Source organism: Cavia porcellus, unplaced genomic scaffold, assembly GCF_034190915.1.
Source record: "Cavia porcellus strain 051 isolate PalLab524CR breed Dunkin Hartley unplaced genomic scaffold, mCavPor4.1 scaffold_136, whole genome shotgun sequence".
NCBI lineage: Eukaryota > Metazoa > Chordata > Mammalia > Rodentia > Caviidae > Cavia > Cavia porcellus.
In genome coordinates this window covers 410,813-431,012 of record NW_026947619.1, presented here as the reverse complement: position 1 = coordinate 431,012, position 20,200 = coordinate 410,813, and the positions used below count along the sequence as shown (strand labels likewise).

The 20,200-nt window shown below is 35.2% G+C and overlaps 1 pseudogene; it reads left to right on the top strand.

Annotated features, from left to right (window-relative positions):
- The first annotated feature begins 3,892 nt into the window (after nucleotides 1-3,892).
- Nucleotides 3,893-17,131, top strand: LOC134475146 (olfactory receptor 8K3-like; annotated as a pseudogene).
- Nucleotides 17,132-20,200: the final 3,069 nt, after the last annotated feature.

Sequence of the window (20,200 nt, the reverse complement as noted above, 5' to 3'; positions counted from 1 at the left end):
ATAGACAGATTCTTAGAAGCATATGAAGTACCAAAGCTAGATCAAGAGGATGTAAAACTGTTGAATAACCCAATCTCTGTTAATGAAATTGAAAATGTAATTAAGTCCTTACCCACCAAGAAGAGCCCAGGCCCAGATGGATTCACTGCAGAATTCTACAAGAAATACAAAGAAGACCTAATGCCGACACTCCTCAAACTATTCAATGAAATTGAAAGGGAAGCAATCCTTCCTAAGTCATTCCTGGAAGCAAATATTACTCTAGTACCAAAACCTAAGAAAGACCCAACTAAAAAAGAGAACTATAGACCGATCTCCCTAATGAACACAGATGCAAAAATCCTCAAGAAAATATTGGCAAATAGGATCCAGCAAATCATCAAGAAGATTATACACCATGACCAAGTGGGATTCATCCCAGGAATGAAAGGATGGTTCAACATATGCAAATCAATAAATGTAATCCACCATATCAATAAAGCCAAAAATAAGAATCACATGATCATTTCTATAGATGCAGAAAAAGCCTTTGATAAGGTCCAACATTTATTCATGATAAGAACTTTACAGAAAATTGGAATAGATGGTCTTTACCTCAATATAATAAAGGCCATTTATGACAAACCAACAGCCAGCATCATACTAAATGGCCAAAAATTGAAAGCCTTTACTTTAAAATCAGGCACAAGACAAGGATGTCCTTTATCACCACTCCTATTTAATATAGTACTGGAAGTACTAGTCAGAGCAATTAGGCAAGAAAGAGAAATAAAAGGGGTAAAGATAGGAAAAGAAGAAGTTAAATTATCATTGTTTGCAGGTGACGTGGTACTCTACATAGAAGACCCCCTAAACTCCATTGAAAGACTCTTAGATACAATAAATAAATTCAGTAATGTGGCTGGATACAAAATCAATACTCAGAAATCAATAGCATTCCTATACACGAACAACAAAATCACAGAGAGGGAAATAAGAGAAACTGGACTATTCACATTAGCAAGCAAAAAAATGAAATATTTAGGAATTACTCTTATGAAAGAAGTGAAAGACTTATACAGTGAAAATTATAATACACTGAAAAAGGAAATTGAGGATGATCTCAGAAAATGGAAAGACATCCCTTGCTCATGGATAGGAAGAACAAATATTGTGAAGATGGCCATTCTCCCAAAACTGTTATACAGATTCAATGCAATCCCAATAGAAATACCATCAACATACCTTATAGATCTAGAGAAATCACTCCTAAATTTCATCTGGAACCAGAAGAGACCTAGAATCGCAAAGGCAATTCTAAGCAGCAAAGACAAAGCAGGAGGCATCACAATCCCTGACTTGCAGTTATACTACAAAGCAACAGTAGTAAAATCAACATGGTATTGGAATCAAAATAGAGCCGCAGATGAATGGAATAGATTAGAAGATACAACCACAACTACAAACACACTCAACCACCTTATCTTTGATAAAGGAGCAAAGCAGGTTCACTGGAAGAACGACAGTCTCTTTAATAAATGGTGCTGGAAAAACTGGCTCTCCATTTGCCGAAAACTAAAGCTAGACCCATGTTTATCACCATGTACTAAATTAAAATCTAAATGGGTCAAAGATCTGAATATTAAAACAGAAACACTAAATCTATTGGAAGACAAATTGGGTAGAAACCTTGGAGACATAGGAGTAGGTAGAGAATTCATGAACAGGACTCAAACCGCACAGGAAATACTTCCCAGAATCAATAACTGGGACCACTTCTTATTAAAAAGTTTCTGCATGTCAAAAGAAATCTCTAACATAGTGAAAAGAAAACCCACAAACTGGGAAAAGATTTTAGTGAACTCTCTCTCAGACAAGGGACTCTTGTCTAAAACATATAAAGAATTAAAAAAACTCAGAACTCCAAAATTCAAAGATCCAATCCAAAAATGGGCATCTGAGATGAATACGCACTTCTCAGATGAAGAAATGCAAATGGAAAATAAATACATGAAAAAATGCTCATCATCATTGATCATTAGAGAAATGCAAATTAAAACCACACTGAGATACCATCTCACTCCTGAAAGAATGGCCAGGATCAAGAAAACCAACAACAACAAGTGCTGGAGAGGCTGTGGGGAAAAAGGAACTCTCCTGCACTGTTGGTGGGAGTGTAGACTGGTACAGCCTTTGTGGAGGACTGTCTGGAGATTTCTCAAAAAGTTGGGATTGGAAATCCCATTTATTCCAGCTATTCCACTTCTAGGCATATTCCCAGAAGAACTGAAAGCATCATACCACAGTAATATATGTGCACCTATGTTTATAGCAGCACAATTTGTAATCGTCAGATCATGGAAACAACCCAAGTGTCCATCAACTGAGGAATGAATAAAAAAGTTGTGGTATTTCTATACAATGGAGTATTATTCAGCTATAAAGAAGGATCACATTGAGATATTTATCAATAAATGGGCGCAGCTTGAGACCATACTCATAAGTGAAATAAATCAATCTCGCATGTGTGAATACCGAATAGTTTCCCTAATGTAAGTACTGATTCAAATATATAAAAATATGTGGTAATCATGATTCCCCATTATGTGGCCTTGAAGCCTTATAAAGTTTTCACTTATTAATTAGAAAGGCTTTATTCTGGGCTTCTTGATATGGAAATAGTTGAAGCTATAGTATATGAAGTTTTATCCAAATATTTCAAGGAAAAAGACAGACACTATGGTAACTACTATTAAGTCGGGTTATTTGGTGGTGAAGCACTAGGTTGCTGAAACAGTCATGCTTTGACCTCTATTGTTATATTGTTATGTCCTGTTTTAACTCAATCTCTCCCTTATTCTTTAAAAAAATTATTTAGTTATTTCTTATGTTTGTTTTAATTAACAGGATAAATTTTAAAAATTAGGATATATAATAGTAACTCTTTTTGATTTCCTATTAACTTGTTTTGAAGTCCTGTAATACTCCCACGATCTTGTTTTGACTAATTAGACTCTGTTCCATTCTGTATGATAGTATCAAGTTTGAGGGTATAGCCAACTACTTTGAAGGCAATAAGATTCACTAAGATGCCCATTCTGGTTTGACTATTGTCTCCTTTGGAAGTCCTGTAATGTTTACAATGCCTAAGTTTTATTGGTCTTGTTCTCTACTGTTTTGTCCAACTTTATAATATCTAATGAGATAGACAATTCTTTTTAAGGAAATAATAGACAACGTTGATAACCTTGTACTCTGTTCTACATCATGTGCTATGTCTATCCTTGGTTTTGACTGACAGCTTTGTTTTGCCATATTTGAATTTATTCTCTCCCCCCCCCAAAAAAAGTAATAAGAACTAAGGATTAATAAAATCCAAAATGTGTAAATTTTGTTGTAAAAAAGAGAGGGGAAAAAAAGAGCTCTAACTGATATAACAGCAAGTGTGTTTAGGGGTGTTAAATAGCTGACTATATTAATGTTTTTGGATCATTGAACACAGCTGTTTGCAGTCTCTCTGTTTGAATGTCCACTTTGTATTCTTTGATACTGTGATTTGAGCAACTATTTCCAAGATGATAATATGTAATCTATTAACAGGTGATTTCTTACTATTATATATTTTTTGTAGTTCTGTATTACGTGTACCCTTATACCGCTTTGTTTTGTTTTGTGTGTTTCTCTTTTTCCTCTTAAATAAAATTTAAAAAAAAAAGAAAATGTAGTTTCAAAATATATTTTTAAAATAAAATTGCTTTGGAATGATCAAATTTATGGAAGATGTCATAAACAGAGTGGAATATTCATATTGCCCCTTGTCACCATCCAAAGTGGCAAAAAATTTCTTTTGGTGGAAGGAACTGGAGTTAGGGTTCTCCCTATCTCAGCCCTGCATCCTCCTGTGCTCAGCTGCATGAGGGCTCCTACCTCTAGATACCTCCCAGCTCCTTCCTCCTTGATCCACACTAGACCAGACCCTGAGTTCCTGGGTGACACTGCAGACTCTGCTCCGAGGGACATGGTGATTTCCTGGGACAGCATCACTTCTCTGCACAGTCATCCGAGTGGGACAGAGGATGGGGTGGAAAGTTCTGCTCTCAGCGGGAGGATGTGAGAAACAGCTTGAGTTTAACACAGCCCTCATGCAGAATTCATTGCAAATTAAATTTCAGTTTTCATATTTTTAAGAATAATAATATGTGGGTGTATTTAGTTTGTCTCAACAGATCATAGCAGCAGACATCATGAGTAGAGGGAACTCCTCCAATGTGCCTGACTTCATCCTCCTGGTGCTAGTGGATTCTGCAGAGACACAACTGGTCCTTTTCCTCCTCATCTACCTCGTCACGTTGCTGGGGAATGCGGGGATGACACTGATCATTTGCCTGGATCCCCAGCTTGACACCCCCATGTACTTTCTCCTCACTCACCTGTCATTTCTAGACCTCAACTACTCAAGTGTCATCACCCCTAAAATCTTGAAGAACTTACTGACTTCCAAACCAAGAATATCTCAAATTTATGCTGTTTCACCCAGAAGTACTTCTTTGTCCTCTTGGATGTCACTGAATGCCTTCTTCTCCCTTTCATGGCTTATGATAGCTTTGTAGCTATCTGCCAACCTCTACTCTACTGAGTCATTATGTCCCCAAGACTATGCTATGCCCTGATCACTGGCTCCAATATGTTTGGTTTCATAGATTCCATTGTTAGTGAAGCTTTCATAAGGCTATGGGGAATGTCTGTAGCTCTAACATCATCCATGACTTTTTCCTTTGACTCACCCCTAATATTAGCCCTGTCACTCAGTGTGAAACATATGAAGTTAAAATCACTATATTCTGTTTTGCTGGATGCACTATAGTAATATCCCTCATCACAATATCTGATCCTATGTACCCATTCTCTCCACTACCCTGAAAAATGATTCCACTGGAGGAAAGAAAAAAGCCTTCTTTTCTTGTGCCTCTCATCTCCTGGAATTCATCATTTTTAATTTTTTTTAAAAAGAAAAATAGAAAAAGGGTAAAAATAATACAGAATATTAAAAAAGTAAGAAATCAACACTAGTTAATACATTATATATTGTTATCTTAGAAGTAGTTGTTCAAGTTACAAAATCTAAATATAAAAAATGAACAGACAATCAAACAATGACAGCACAAACTATTCTTGTTGATGAATGAACAGAGAATTATTAGTATGGTTATTTATCTTGTACACTTATACAGTTCTAAGTGTATACTTACAAGTTGTTCTTTCCTTTTGAGCACTTTTTCCCTTGTATTATTATAATATCTATTGTACATCTTGAATCTTATTACTTTTTCAGTTTTTTATTATTATTACTTATTTTTTAAACTAGGGAGACAATATGATAGTTACAGATGTGAGTTGGATTTATTTCCCTTATGAGTATAATTTCAAATTACATTCATTTAGCTAAAAAGCCTCAAGATCATTTTAATCCTGAGTAACATCCCATTGTGTAAAACATGACAGCATTTTCATTGATTCTGCAGTGATGGGCATTTTAGTTGTTTCCAAGATTGAGCTACTACAAACTGTGCTGCTATGAACATGGTGCATATATATAACTGTGACATGACATTTTCAATTTTTCCAGAAAAATACCCACAAAGGAAATAGCTGGACTGAATGGGACTTCCAAACCTAATTTTTTTGAGAAATTTCCACACTGATTTCCACAGTGTCCACATCAGTATACACCCTCACTAGCAGAGGAGTAGCGTTCCTTTCTCCCCAGAGCCCTGCCAACATTTGTTATTGTTGACAGCTATCCTTTCTGCAGTGAGATGGAATCTCAATGTTGTTTTAATGTGTATTTCCCAAATGACAAGTGATGGACAACATTTTTTCATGTATTTATTTGTTATTTGTGTATCTTCATCTGAGAAATGCATATTCACCCCGCATGCTCATTTTTGGAATGGGCCTTTGAATTTGGTGGATTTAATATTTTTCTGGATATAAGTTCTTTGTCGGAGGGACTGCTGACTAAAATTATTTCCCATTTTCTGTGTTTTGTTTTTCACTTTGCTGTTGATTACTTTTGAACTGCAAAAAATGTTCATGAGATTCCAGTTGTGGATTCTTTGAAGTACTTCCTGTGTGATTTGTGTTTTGCTCATGAACACTTTGCATACCCCTATGTCTTCAAGACTTGAACCTACCTTGACTTCCAGTATACTTAACGTTCCTGTTTTAATATTTATATTTTTGATCCATTTTGACTATAGTTTAGTGCATGGTGATAGGCATGGGTCTAGTTTTAGTCTTCAACATGTGGAAAGACAATTTCTCCAGCACAATTTATTAAGTGGCTATCTTTCTTCCTGAGAATATTTAAATGTTTTGTCAAACATAAGCTGTCTGAGTGCCTTCATAGTTGTCTTTACATCTTCTAATCTGTTCTATTGATCCTCAAGTCTATTTCTTTACCAGTGCCATGCTGTTTTCATTTCTGTAGCTTTGTAGTATAATTTCAAGTCAGGAATTGAGGTGTCCCTGCCTTGCTTTCATTGACAGAATTGGCTTTGCTATTCCTTGTTTCTTCTGTTTCCAAATGAATTTTAGGAATATTTTCTCTAGATCTATGAGTTATGCCAATGATAATTTGATTGTGATTGCATTAATTCTGCATAACACTTTTGGAAATATGGCCATTTTTCCAATGTTAACTCTTCCTAGACAAGAGCAGCATTTTCTAATACCTTCTTCAATCTCCTTTTTAAGAGTAGTATATTTTCAGCATATATGTACTTTACATTCTTTGTTAGGTTGATTCCTAAGTATTTCAGGTTTTTTGGATGGTATTTTAAAAGGTGTTATTTCCATAATTTCTCTCTCAGTGAGTTTTTGGTTTATGTATAGGAATGCTATTGATTTTTAAGTGCTGAATTTGTATCTAACTATATTGGGGGTTTCCTTTATTAACTCCAGAAGTCTTTTGATGGAGTTTTTGGAGTCTTCTATGTAGAGTATCATTTCATATGCAAATACTGATTATTTAATTTCTTTTCTTCCTATCCTTTTATTTCTCTGTGTTCTCTGATTGCTCTGTCTTATATATCCAGAACTATATAGACTAGGAGAGATGATAGTGCACATCATTGTCTTGTTTGTGACTTTACTGTGAAAGCTTTTAGTATAATACTGGCTGTTCTTTTGTCATAGATTGCCTTTATCAGATTGAGGTAGTTACACCTATTCCAAGTTCTGTAGGGTTTTTACCATGAGTAAGTGTTGAAATTTTTTGTGCATCTAACTGAGAGGCTCATGTGATTTTTGTCTTTGGCTCTGTTGATGTGGTGTATTGTATTTATTGATTTGTGTATGTTAAACCATCCCTGCATTCCTGGATGAATCCCACTTGGTCAAGATGTATAATCTTCTTGATGATTTGCTGAATTCTATTTGTCAGTATTTTATTGCAAATCTTTGCATCAATGTTCACTAGTGAGACTGGCCAATAGTTCTCCTTTTTGGTTGAGTGTGTCTCTTGTTTTGGTATCAGAGTAATGCTTGCCTCCAAGAATGAGTTAGGGAAGTTTGCTTCCCTTTCAATTCATTGAAGAGTTTGAGGAATATTTGCATTAAATCTTCTCTAAATTTCTTGTAGAATTCTGCTGTGAATCCATCAGGACTTGGGATTTTCTTTATTGGTAAACTTTTAATCGTGTTTTCAATTTCAGTAGCTGATATGGGGTTATTCATAATTGTTATATCTTCTTGAATCAGTTTTGGTAACTAATATTTTTCTTGAAATCTTTCCATTTCCTCTGTGTTTTCCAGCCTTTGTGAGTAAAGATTTTTCAAAGTAGGTATTCATGATCTTCCATGAGATCGGTAGTAATTTCTCTCTTTTTCAGTGCTTATTTCATGAATTTGAAATTTTTCTTTCTTTTACTTGATAAGTTTGGCTAGTAGCTTAACAATTTTTTATTCTCAAAAAACCAGCTGTTTGATTCATTAATTTTTTGTACTGTTTTCAAGTTTCAATTGCATTAATTTCTGCCTCAATCTTTACAACTTCCTCTCTTTTATGAGCTTCAGGTTATAATTTGTCTTCTTTTTCTAGAAGCTTGTGGTGTAACATTGTTTTATATTTGTGCTCATTTTGCTTTTGTAATGTGACAATTTATTGCTATATATTTTTCCTTAGGACCACATTTCTTTTGTCCCACAGGTTTCAGTATGTTGTATCTGCATTTTTCATTGAGTTGGAGGTATTGCTTAATTTCTTCTTTAGTTTCACCTGTAACCCATTGATTGTTCAATAGGTTGTTATTTGACTTCCATGCCTTTATTCAGGTTTTGCAATTTCTTTTGCTAATCTTTTCCAATTTGATTTCACTATGGCCTGATAATTTGTATGGGATAATTTCAATCCATGTACATTTACTTAAGAATGTTCTATACGTTAATATATGGTCTATTTTGGAGAATGCTCCATGCACAGCTCAGAAGAATGTGTATTCAGACGTGGTTAGGTGGAACCATTTACATCTGTAAATGTCTACAAAGCCCATTTGTTTATGGATTTGATTCAATTCTGTTATTTCTTTGCCAGTGTTTTGTCTACTTGATCTATCTCTTTGTGACAGTAGGATATTAAACTCTTTGCAACAATGGGATATTAAGCTCCCCTATTACAATTGTGTTGATGTTTACTTGATTTCTCATGTCCATTAGTATTTGTCTTATATAATTGGGTGCTCCTGCATTTGATACACATAAGTTTATGATTGTTAGCTCTTCCTCTTGAAGTTTTCCTGTAAACACTATGCAGTCAACTTGTTTATCTCTTATCATCAGTTATGGTTTGAAGTTCACATTGTCTTCAAACAGAATAGCTACCCCTGATTTTATCTTGGTTCCTATTGCATGGAATATTGTTTTCCATCTTTTGACTTTTAGTTTATGAGCTTTCAATTAGTCAGATATGTTTCTTGTATACAGCATATTGTTGGATCCTGTTTCTTGATCCATTCTGTCAACCTATTTCTTTTAATAGGTGAATTGAGGCTACTTACATTGATGAATATAACTGACTTGCACTAACTCAACTTTGTCATGTTATTTTCTGTTGCTGGCTTTCTGCTTTTCCCCTTCTTTAATTGCTTGCTCTGTCTGGTGGCTCTTTCTGTTGTTGTTCTTGGAATTGAAGTCATTTTTATCTCTATCTAGAAAATCCTTCAGTACTCTTTCTAGGGCTGTTTTGGTGGACATTAATTTCTTCAGTTGTTCCTTGTCATGGAAGTACCTTAATTTTTCTATTTATATTTCAAAGAAAGTTTTTCAGGGTACATCAATCTGGGTTGAAGATTGTTTTCTTTCAGAGCTTGAAATACTTCACTGCAAGCTTGTCCTAACTTGAGTGTTGGTGCTGAAGAGTGTGCCGTCATTCTAATGGGCTTTTGTTGATAGGTTAGTTGTGTCTTTTCTCTCACAGCTTTTAGTGTTCTGTTTGTATGCTGTATGTCTGGGATTTTATTTATTATATGTCTCAGTGTTGATTTATTTTTTATATGGCTGTTTGACATTCTATATGTCTCACTTATCTGTATTCTTTTCACACGTTTGTGAAACTTTTCTATTACTTTGGTAAATAGTTTTTCTATGTCACTTGCATTGACCCCTGCATCTTCATTGATGTCTATCAATTTTATATTGATTCTCTTCGCATCATCTTGAGACTGTTGTTTTTATAAGTAATCCCTAGCTGTGATCCTGTCCCCAAGGTCAGAAATTCTATCCTCAGATTCATTCAGTTTTTCCAGCTTTCAATAGAATAATTTATTTCTTGGATATTTCTTTGAATTTATTTCATGCATTTTACTTCTTTTCTATACTGTTCATTCAAGGCTTCCATCATTTTCCCATGTTCCTGTACATTTTTAACTATGTGTTTTCTAGCTATGCTGAGCAACTCCTTTACTAAGGTTGTAATTTCTTCCTTTATGTGAGAAATTATTTCTATAGATTTCTATAGTCTCATGGATCTCTTTATTTCACTTACTATCTTTTCAGAAATTTCAGGGGCATGGCTTTTAATGTCCTTTATTTCAATGTGTCCTGTACTTGTTCCTGATGGACTGGATGTTTGAGATTGCATTTTGTTTTTGCTTTGTCATTTTCATCTCTTGGTCTAATAGCTGTTCTTTCAATCCCACTAGTCTCAATTGTCTGCCATGCATGCCTTAGGGTCCTACTGTTTGATTAATATTTGTTCAATTGCTGGGCCCCACAGTGAAGTGGAGCAGTAGTCACCTGAATTGCCCCTGCTGGGCCTGCCAGGTGAGTCCTATATTCTTCCTAGGCTGACGAGCTTAGGAGTATTGATGTAAGTCAACCCATAGTTCCAGCTGTTATAAAGTTTCAGGTTATCTCAGGCTGCCAGGCTATAGTGTTAACCTCAGCTTGGACCCTACTGTGTTACTGGGTGTCTCCTAGGCCTTTTGTTTTCCTATGGTCTGGAGGAGGCCTTATCAGCCTCTCCTCACCCTACCTGGTGTTCTCTGTATGGTGGAAGGACTCACCCACACTCTTGTCAGGCTCACCACAGTCGTACAACTTGTAGGATACTTTGCTTCTGATCCTGATTATCCACTGAGGTCCTCCATTTGACAGGGATACTCACTACACTGTAGAAAGCCACTGAGGTTCTCTGTGTGGAAGAGGTTTTGCTGAGTCTTTCATCAGCCCAGCATGTGTCTGCAGGTGGTGGAAGGGATCACTGATTGTCAGTAAACAGCTGCTGTCTTTTGGATGGGAGAATGGGTGACCTACAAATGATGGCAGTCCCAGTACTGGAGGTGAGGAGGAGGGGCAGCTGAAAATTTGTGAACTTCCTAGGTCCAAGGGGTGAAGAGGAGGAGCAGCCAAGTATCTGCTGCTTTCCCAGTTCTAGAATGTCAGGAGGAGGGTCTGAAATCATCTTTTACAGCACTATAACCTTTACTTATTTAAAATTGAAGGAGTCTCACTACTGAGGAAAGAATCAGGTGACTTCTGTGTTTGACACTAATGAGATTCCTACACTGACTTCTCTCATCTAGTCTCAGAAACAAAGTAATGAAAAATTCTGTCATGAGAATCATACAGAAGAGAGAGGTCTGTAGTTAGACTATACCAATACTAAGTATTTACATACGACTTCCCTTTTTTTTCATTTTGCATAAACTTTGACTTCTTTTTGAAGAATGATCAATTTTCCTTTCTCTTCCAATATTTTCCATTAGTTAAGCAAACATAATCTTAGATGTTTCAAGAAAGATGTTAGTAAAACTTCATATTGTATTATAAAATCAAAGTACATGATAAATTTATGTGATTTTTAAGTGCAACCAATGTTTAAAATAAGATATTATTGTAGTTTTAAAAATATGGAATATTCCATTTTTACTTCAATTTGTGCTTATTTCACATTTCAAAATCTGTACTTTTTGTCATTCCATTCATAAAACACTGAATTATGTAATTGTGGCTCTGAGAGGTAGCTCCTGAATCAAACATTCTAAAACTCAGGTTCTCAAATTGGCTTCTGTCACAAAACTCTGAAAACATAAGAGCTCTGAAGTCTCTTCAACATCAGTCCAATTGTAACATTTCTTCCACTTTGCTCATATATTCTTTCTTTCTTTCTTTCTTTCTTTCTTTCTTTCTTTCTTTCTTTCTTTCTTTTTGGTACTTCTTTCCCACATTGCTACTTTTCTGTTTCCTTACCTCTTTATTTCCTCTTCTCCTTTACTATTCTTTACTTCTCTCTCTCTCTGTCTCTCTCTCTCTCTCTCTCTCTCTCTCTATATATATATATATATATATATATATATATATATATATTTCTGATTATATCCTATTAACTCAAACCTAAAATTTTTTAACTATTATACATCTTTAAGAATGGACTAAATTACAAATCCAGTGGAAAACATTACTTCAAAGTTTGGTAACCACATTATTTTTCTGTCTCATTTCTTCCATGGATTTCATAAAATCAATATTTCCTGATGTATTTTTTCAAGGTTGAGTACTAAAAGCTAAAAGACTGAGTCTATTTCTTTATTTATTTCTGCATAAAAGTCTTAAATTTAGAAGTGTGCTTATCAAAAATTATGATCATATTTGAACATCACATTAAGGAGCTGTGCAAGGCAGATATGGTGGCACATGCCTGGGATCCCAGCGATCAGGAATCAGGGCCAGGATGATCAATGTGAATTCCACACCAGCCTGCATGACAAAACAAGACCCTGTGTCAAAAATAAAATAAAATAATATAGAGCTGAATGGTACCAAGTACAATGTTTAAAATTTTGTAAGGAGCTATCTCATCTGTGGTAGAAGGAAATAGTACAATACTTTCATGGAGACATTATCACAGAAAGTAGATACATTAATACATGTAAAACATTATCATAATTTTCACCTAGTAAATGCCATTATTACACTTGGATATGAAGCATATTTTATTAATCATTCTATGGTTTCTGCCAGGGAGAATATAACAGAAAAAGAGAAGTGGACTACAATGATTATGAAATTTAGTTCATAAAACTTTAGGTAAATGGAGATGAAATTAGAAGACAAGAGGCAGCAGTAACAAAAATACTACAGGACAGTAAAAAATCAGTCTATGCTCATCATGCTAAATAATTACAGTGGTTTTCAGGGTTGATATATATATCATGGCATCTCAGTCATGTTTAATTCCAATTATTCTCCACACCCTCCTGTCTCTCTCCTTTCTCATCACAATCATTCTGCTTCTGTTTCCTCCTCTCCTTAAGTTTAATTTTTAAACTATTTTCATTTGTATTTCTCATAAAAATCAAATCATGCTGTTCAAGATATTTGTTGAAGCCAAGAGATAGAGAGCTCTATGTGCAATTAGAGAAAACAAAAAATTTGTCCCATTATTAAGGAACTAGGCTGAACCCAGGCATGCTGGTACTTAAAAGCTGAGCACGAGGATTTATCCACATGGCCCTGAGTGAATGGCTGCCACATGAGGGAGAGGAACTTCTATGCCCAAGGAAGAGAAATAACACAGCACAATCTTAGGAGAGTTCACTTCCATAGCTAACAGAGACACAGCCAGAGCAGAAATAATGCCTGAGCTCTGCCAATGAGTGAGATGATACTAAAAACTTCTTGTCTTTCCTTCCTGTCTGAGACAATGTTGGCTCAAGAGCTATCTTAGCAGTTCCCATTTCTTCTGCCTCTGCAGATAAACCTGGAGAAGAACAGTGAAGAAAGAACCTGAGTGTCCCAGCCTTGCTGTTCTGCTCAGAGGCATTCAGAGTGGGACAGCACATAGACATTCACCAGTCACACCTCCACATGGGACTGGGAAGTGAAGGCACTTGGGCCCATGGTCAGACCCTACACACCAAATAAGTGAACATTTTTTCCCACAAGATTCACAAAGATATGCAAGAAACAACTTTCCCTTCTTCTAAAGCACTTCCATCAATACAAACCTCACCAAGAAATTTCTCTCGTCTTCACTTCAGTCCCTGAGCTCCATTCCTATGTATTTTGTTTTTAAATTCCAGATATTTCATATAAAATATTCATCCTAAACATGACATTTTTTCTTGGATGCCTTGAATTAAAATAATATTTTAGAAATTCATACTTAACATAGCATGTTTTTTAAAAACATCTTGTTTTGTTTCACAATAAACTTTCATCTCTAATTGAAAGTATACAATACAATACAGTAAGACAATGTCTTACAGACAAGTTACCTTTCAGGAGGCTGTTCTTAAATAGGGTTTGTTCATAAGTCCTGCAGTCAGACTTATACATCTTTGACACAAATATACAAGGTAAAATGTAAAATACCACCCACATGAACAGTGTAATCAAGTTATCTTTACTTTTACAGTTACCTTAAAATGGTAAAGTAGACACATAGGCAACGTTATTTTTTCACATCTGTCAATATTTATAATTTAATATCCATCTTTATCTGTGAAGGTTTGTAACTGGAATGTTGGTAATTCAAGGAATTACTGTAGTCGTAGACACAATGCTTCAAACAATTCCTGGAACTTATTCGTTTTTTATAACTAGGTCTTCATGGCTGCTTTTTTGCAACTCTTTATTTCTCTCAATTGCCAGTCCTTTGCAACTAGCGCCCTTCTGTTTGACTATCTTCTGATTGGTTTGAAGCCATATAATGTTTTCACTCATTAATTGGAATGGTTTTAATCTGGGTTGTTCGATTTTATTGTCTGTGATAGTACGAATAGCTATTTTGAAGAAAACAAGACATCATAATAGCAAGTGCTGATTTACTGTCATCTTGTTTTGAAGTCCTATCAAGCTGTTGTTCATCTGTTTCCATTGGTTTTAACATGTCATATCTTATTATATTTTACTATATGCGATAGTATAAACAAAAATTATTTTATAGGCAAAGAGATAATATAGAAACCATTGTTCATTTTCTGTTAGCTGGTTCTAAACACCCTGTAATTCTTTCATTCACTTGAATGGCTTCACACTGTCTTGATATGTTTGATGCTATAGTATATGAAGTTATACTCAAATAATTGAAGGAAAGAGACACTATGGTGACTACTATTATGTCAGGTGATCTGGTGGCGAAACACAATGATGCTTAAATTGTTCGGTTCTGACGTGTGTTGTGCTGTTATTATTTCCTCTTTTATCTCAATCTCCCCCTTTTTCTTTTTTCAATTAATTTATTTTTTCTTATTTTTTTAATTGAGGGAAAAATAAATTAAAAACTAGTGGGATATATTATAGTAACTTTTTTTCCTATTAACTTGATTTGAACCCCAGTATTGCTCTCCCCATATTGTTTTGTCTGATTTTACTGTATTCTATTTTGTTTGATAGTATCAAGTTTGAGGGTATAGGAAACCACTTTGAAGGCACTAGGATTTACTATGATGACCATTATGGTTTCACTATTATCTTCTTTTGAAGTCCTGTAAGGCCTCCAGTGTAGGTTTTATTAGTCTTGTTCTGTACTGTTTTGTTCAATTCTATTATACCTGATGACGTAGGCATCTCTTTTTAAGATAGCAAGAGGCATAATGGTAACCATTTGTGATCACCTGGTATTCTATTTTTGCATCATGTACTATGTCCATCCTTCTGTTGTAACTGACTCTGTTTTGTTTTGTCACATTTGGTTTTATTCTCTTCAAAAAAAGTAATAAGAACTGTGGGAGTAATAAAACCCAGAAAGTACAGTTTTTATTGTAAAAAAGAGAGGAAAAGAAAGTGGTGTAAAGGATATAACTGCATGTATATTTAAGTGTGCAGGATAGAAACCATATTACTGAATTATTGTTGGATCATTGAACAGAACTCTTTGCAGTCTCACTGTATGAATCTCCACTTTGTATGTTTTAATTTTGTAATTTGGACAACCGTTTCTAAGATGACAATATGTAATCTATTAACTAGTGATTTGTTACTGTACATTTTTTCTTGAAATTCTGTATTGCTTGTACCCTTTTACTGCTTTTTTTCTCTTTAAATAAAAAAAATTTATATAACTACAATTGTAAGCAGTATCTGTCCTGCTGTGACCATGTAGTTTCATTCAGGAGAATGTCCAATATGTGCATCTGCATTATCACATATTGAAGGACTCATATTTAAAACTAAATTCATCTATACTCCACATTTTATTTGTCCATTTTTCTATCAAGGAATATTTAAGTTTTTTCACATTTGGTTATTTTGAATTTTGGTACAATGAAAATGAAGATGGTAGTATATATGATTGTGACCATTCAATTGATTGACACATGGAGTCACAAATATCCATACTGTTCCTGGAAATTGGCAGAAAATTTCCAGGTATTTCACTAAACACTCAGATTCTTCAGGTATATTCAACAAACCAATTTCTTAGCATTTCCTCAGAAATAGTCTCAAAATGAAAAAAAATCCAAATATCGCCTTCCAGATGTGTTGTTAAAAACCATGTATTGTTGGATAAATCACCAAAGAGTTTTAATTACAGGTGACGCGGGCAGAATGTGCCAAGCATTGGCATATACTACCAATATCCACACAAGTGCTCTCAGTTTCATAATGCTTAGCCCTGTAAGGTAGCCTTACCAGTTTGTGTGTGCTGGCTCTTATATCATTAGTGTTGAGAAGATGTAGATATTCTCTTTTTCTTTCATATTAATTTGAAATATTTAGTGATGAGTTCATTCTGCTGGGAGTCACAGGTTGTCCTATGCTGCAGACCCCACTCTTTGTGCTGTTTCTCATCATCTCCATGACCTTTCTGGTGGCCAACTTGGGCATGGCATCCTCACTCAGGTGGACTTCAGTCTGCAACCCCGGTGTTCTTCTTTCTCAGAATCCTGACTCTCACTGATCTTGATTACTCACAGCCATGGGGCCAAAAATGTTGGTAAATTTTGTAGTGGGTCAAAATACAATCTCCTATTATCTTTGTGCCATACAAATGGACAAATGCCTTCCTTTCTAGTTTTCATTGTTGATGAGATTTTTATTCTGTCTTCTATGTCCTATGATTTCTATGTGGCCATCTGTAATCCTTTGCTGTACACTGCCATCACGTCACAAAGGTAATGCCATAAACTCGTGGTGATTCCCTATCTCTACTGCACATTTGTGTCTCTTCTGGTCACCATGAAGACTTTCTCTTAATCTTTCCATGGATGTACTGTCATCAGTCAGTTCTACTCTGACAGTATCCCCCTGTTACATTTGCTTTGCTCAGATACTCATGCAATTCAATTGATAATTCTGATTGTCACACAGTTTGATTTGATTTTCTTTCTTCTTGTGGTCCTTGTGAACTACCTGCTCATCTCTGTGGCCATTCTCAGGAAGAACTCTGCAGAGGGCAGATACAAGGCCTTCTACACCTGTGCATCCCACCTGACAATGGTCACAGTGTTCTATGGCACTCTGATATTTATATATGTGTAACCCAGATCACTCCAGTGACACTGGCAAAGTGGCTTCCATATTTTATACCCTCATCATCCCCATATTGAATCCTTTGCTCTATAGTTTGAGGAACAAAGATGTAAAATATGCCTTACAAATAACCTGGAATAATTTATGTAATATCTTTTTAAGTTTTTGTAGAATATGATTCCCATGAGTTAACTTATATGCATACAACTTTGCTATGTTTGAGTCCTAAGAATTTAGAAGGAAAAATGAGTCTAATACTTATTAAGGTAACATATTACATATACAAGCTACTTTTAATTGCCAGAGGTAGATTTAGAAAACAAAAATTTACCTCTTCTAAGATGTATACATAGATCACATACAAGTTAATCTTATAGCATAGTTACATTAAAGGAATGCAGAATAAAAGCCACTGGTGGCAAGGAAAATGAATGTACTGTGTCATTGTAAGGACTAGTGGGAATTACACAAGATTGGCAAGTGTTCTTGTATTTTCATCATCGATTTCAGGAAAAGCTGTGCTGTGTAATTCCTATATGTGCTGTCTGTTCATATTCTCTCTATTTTTGTGTCTTTCTCTTCATAATTTTGACTGGTATATTTTGTGATTATATTGAGTACTGATTATTTATGTGTTATGTATTGATTTGAAATTTGTAAACATACTGAAATGATAATTTCAAGTTATGGTATCCCCCTCATAGGTCAGTCAGCACCTTGTTTTCATAGGTGTTTTACCAGTACCTCAGTAATCCAAATACTCAGATGACTTTTTCTTAACCTATTTTCTTGACACTTAAGGCAATACAAATTACGATAAATTCTAAAGCCATTTATGAAAGTGCTCAAATTTGTGCTTTAATTCCAATTGACACTGCCAATAACTTCTTATTCAATTTCATAGATTCTTATTTATCTAAAAGTGGTATAATTAATTCAATTAACTCAATTGAATTAATATTTTTGCCTATTTATCTATGTCACCATTTCTCAGCTCTAATTAGTATTACAGGTACATCATATTTTCATTGACTTTCATTTTTAATGCATTGATTCTCCAATTTATTAAAAATTATCAGAAATTGCACGTTACATGTGTCTTCCATCCATTGCCTTTTGTGGTGTCAGTTCTTCACTATTATAAGCTGTCTCTGAGATGGAAGCAAGATATAGCTGATTTTGGACACAGCGGTTGCATGTCTCCACATTATTCATGAAAATAGATTTACTCAGCTTTTCATAATCTTAAGTTTTTCCTTAGTGCACCATCATGAAATAAAATTCTATGAAGTAATATAAAACCTGTTGAATGCTGAATGAATGTATTTTGTTGAAAAAACTGTAAAATTTAATATACTGTCACATGAAAATAAAAACTACATGTCTTAGTTAATTTTTACTCATCGCTGAGACAAAACACCTGATGCACCAAGTTGGGAAAGGAAAGGTTTATTTCTTACAGTTTTTGGAGGTTTCAGTCCATACTCAGTTGTCTCCAAGGCAGGGTGGTGTGGCAGGCGGGGCTGCAGTTCATGGCAGCTGCAAACAATAAAGCAGAAACCCGCAAGAGAGCAAGACACAGCTTCTTCCTGCCATTACATTACATCCTGGCTACACCCCTCTGTGGGTGTAGCACTGACACCTTCAATCCAAGTACTATACAATGAGCCAATCACAGATGCATAATGTAAATGCATGAGGCCTGGGGGCCACTGACATAAACCATGACACTATCATATTATTGAAGCTGTTAAAATTAGTATTTAAGGTAGCCAATCCACCTACAAGAAGCACCCAGTTAACATTATTGAGTGTTATATGTAGATATTTTTCAAGTTTCAATTAATTAGACAAATTCCACTAAATGCTCCTTTCTCCTTCTGACTAATATCCTAACCTGAGAGCACAGTCCTCATTTTGTCACCTTTCAAATTAGAAGACAGGAAAAGACAGAGGCAACAATTATAATATGTGTAAGTTCTTGGGATCTAATATACACGTTAGGGCTAAACTCAATACAGTGGCCAAACATGCCACTGTATTGCATGAAATCTGATGAGAGATGAACTCTGTGTACCCTCACCAAACTGGCCTGTACCCTCACCAAACTGGCACATGCTCACATACACACACCCAAGTATACACAAGTATGGGTGGTAATTGATGCTCCAAGTAATTTGATTGTGGTAATCATTACATAATGTATATGTGTACTAAGCTGAATATATACAATTTTATTTATTAACTAGATGTTTTAAAAAGAAAAGCAGGAAAGAAAGGACAATAAATGGGTATAACTATGCCAAACACAAAGAGATAATTCCAGTAATCAATAAAATAAAATAAATGTCATTCCGCTTATTTTAGACAAGAGATTTTGCTCAAACAGAAATCCAAAACAAAGTGGACAAATACAAGTACTTTAAGAAAATGTATGATAAATCATGAAGCCATAAAGAGATTAGCAAGCATCAATATTAATTAGGAATATATGTTAAAAAGGTAAACATTAGTCAATATCCCATGCCACAAGAGACTGTGCTAGAAATTCTACCACAAATCGAGAAGTTTCAAGACCAGAAAGCCTTGGTAGACTGTCAAATTGCTAAAATACTCCTCTTCTGCCCATAAAGCCCCTTCAGGATCTCCAAGCTGTCAGTGTCACTGTGGCTGCCTTTCATATCTACTGCTTCAGTCTTCTGCCACCTGCAGTCTGATGGCAGACCTCCATGCATCTAAGAAATGCTTTCTTCTGCCTGTGATTGATTCTTGTGAGGCAGCTAGCTCCTCTTTGTCTATAAATGGAAAGATCCCATTCTGAACTCAACCGACATGTACTCAACTTCTCAGAGGCTCAGATCTTGTTTACTCTCTTTAGAGATCACTGCACTTCTAATTAATGACACCCAAACTGCCTGCTGGAAAGACACAGAAACTTTGCTGCAATATCTGACAGAAACTGGTTATGACAAAAAATTCTGCATGTTTCTTGGAGTTGCTGGCTTCTATAGAATCCTGATCCTTGAGGCCACAAAAGCAATGACTTTCAGCCCTGGAAATGTCCATCAGCCTACCTGTGCAAATACTTGCACCAAGTTGTTACAGGCCATATCCCCCTTTGCCTTCTCACTGTAAGAGCCACTGTCCTGATCAAGAAAGCAGACAAGGACCAAGACGTAACTGTCCAGGTACCATGTGCTATAGTGGCTGACCAGATTTAAATAATGGGACCCTGACAAATGCTGAG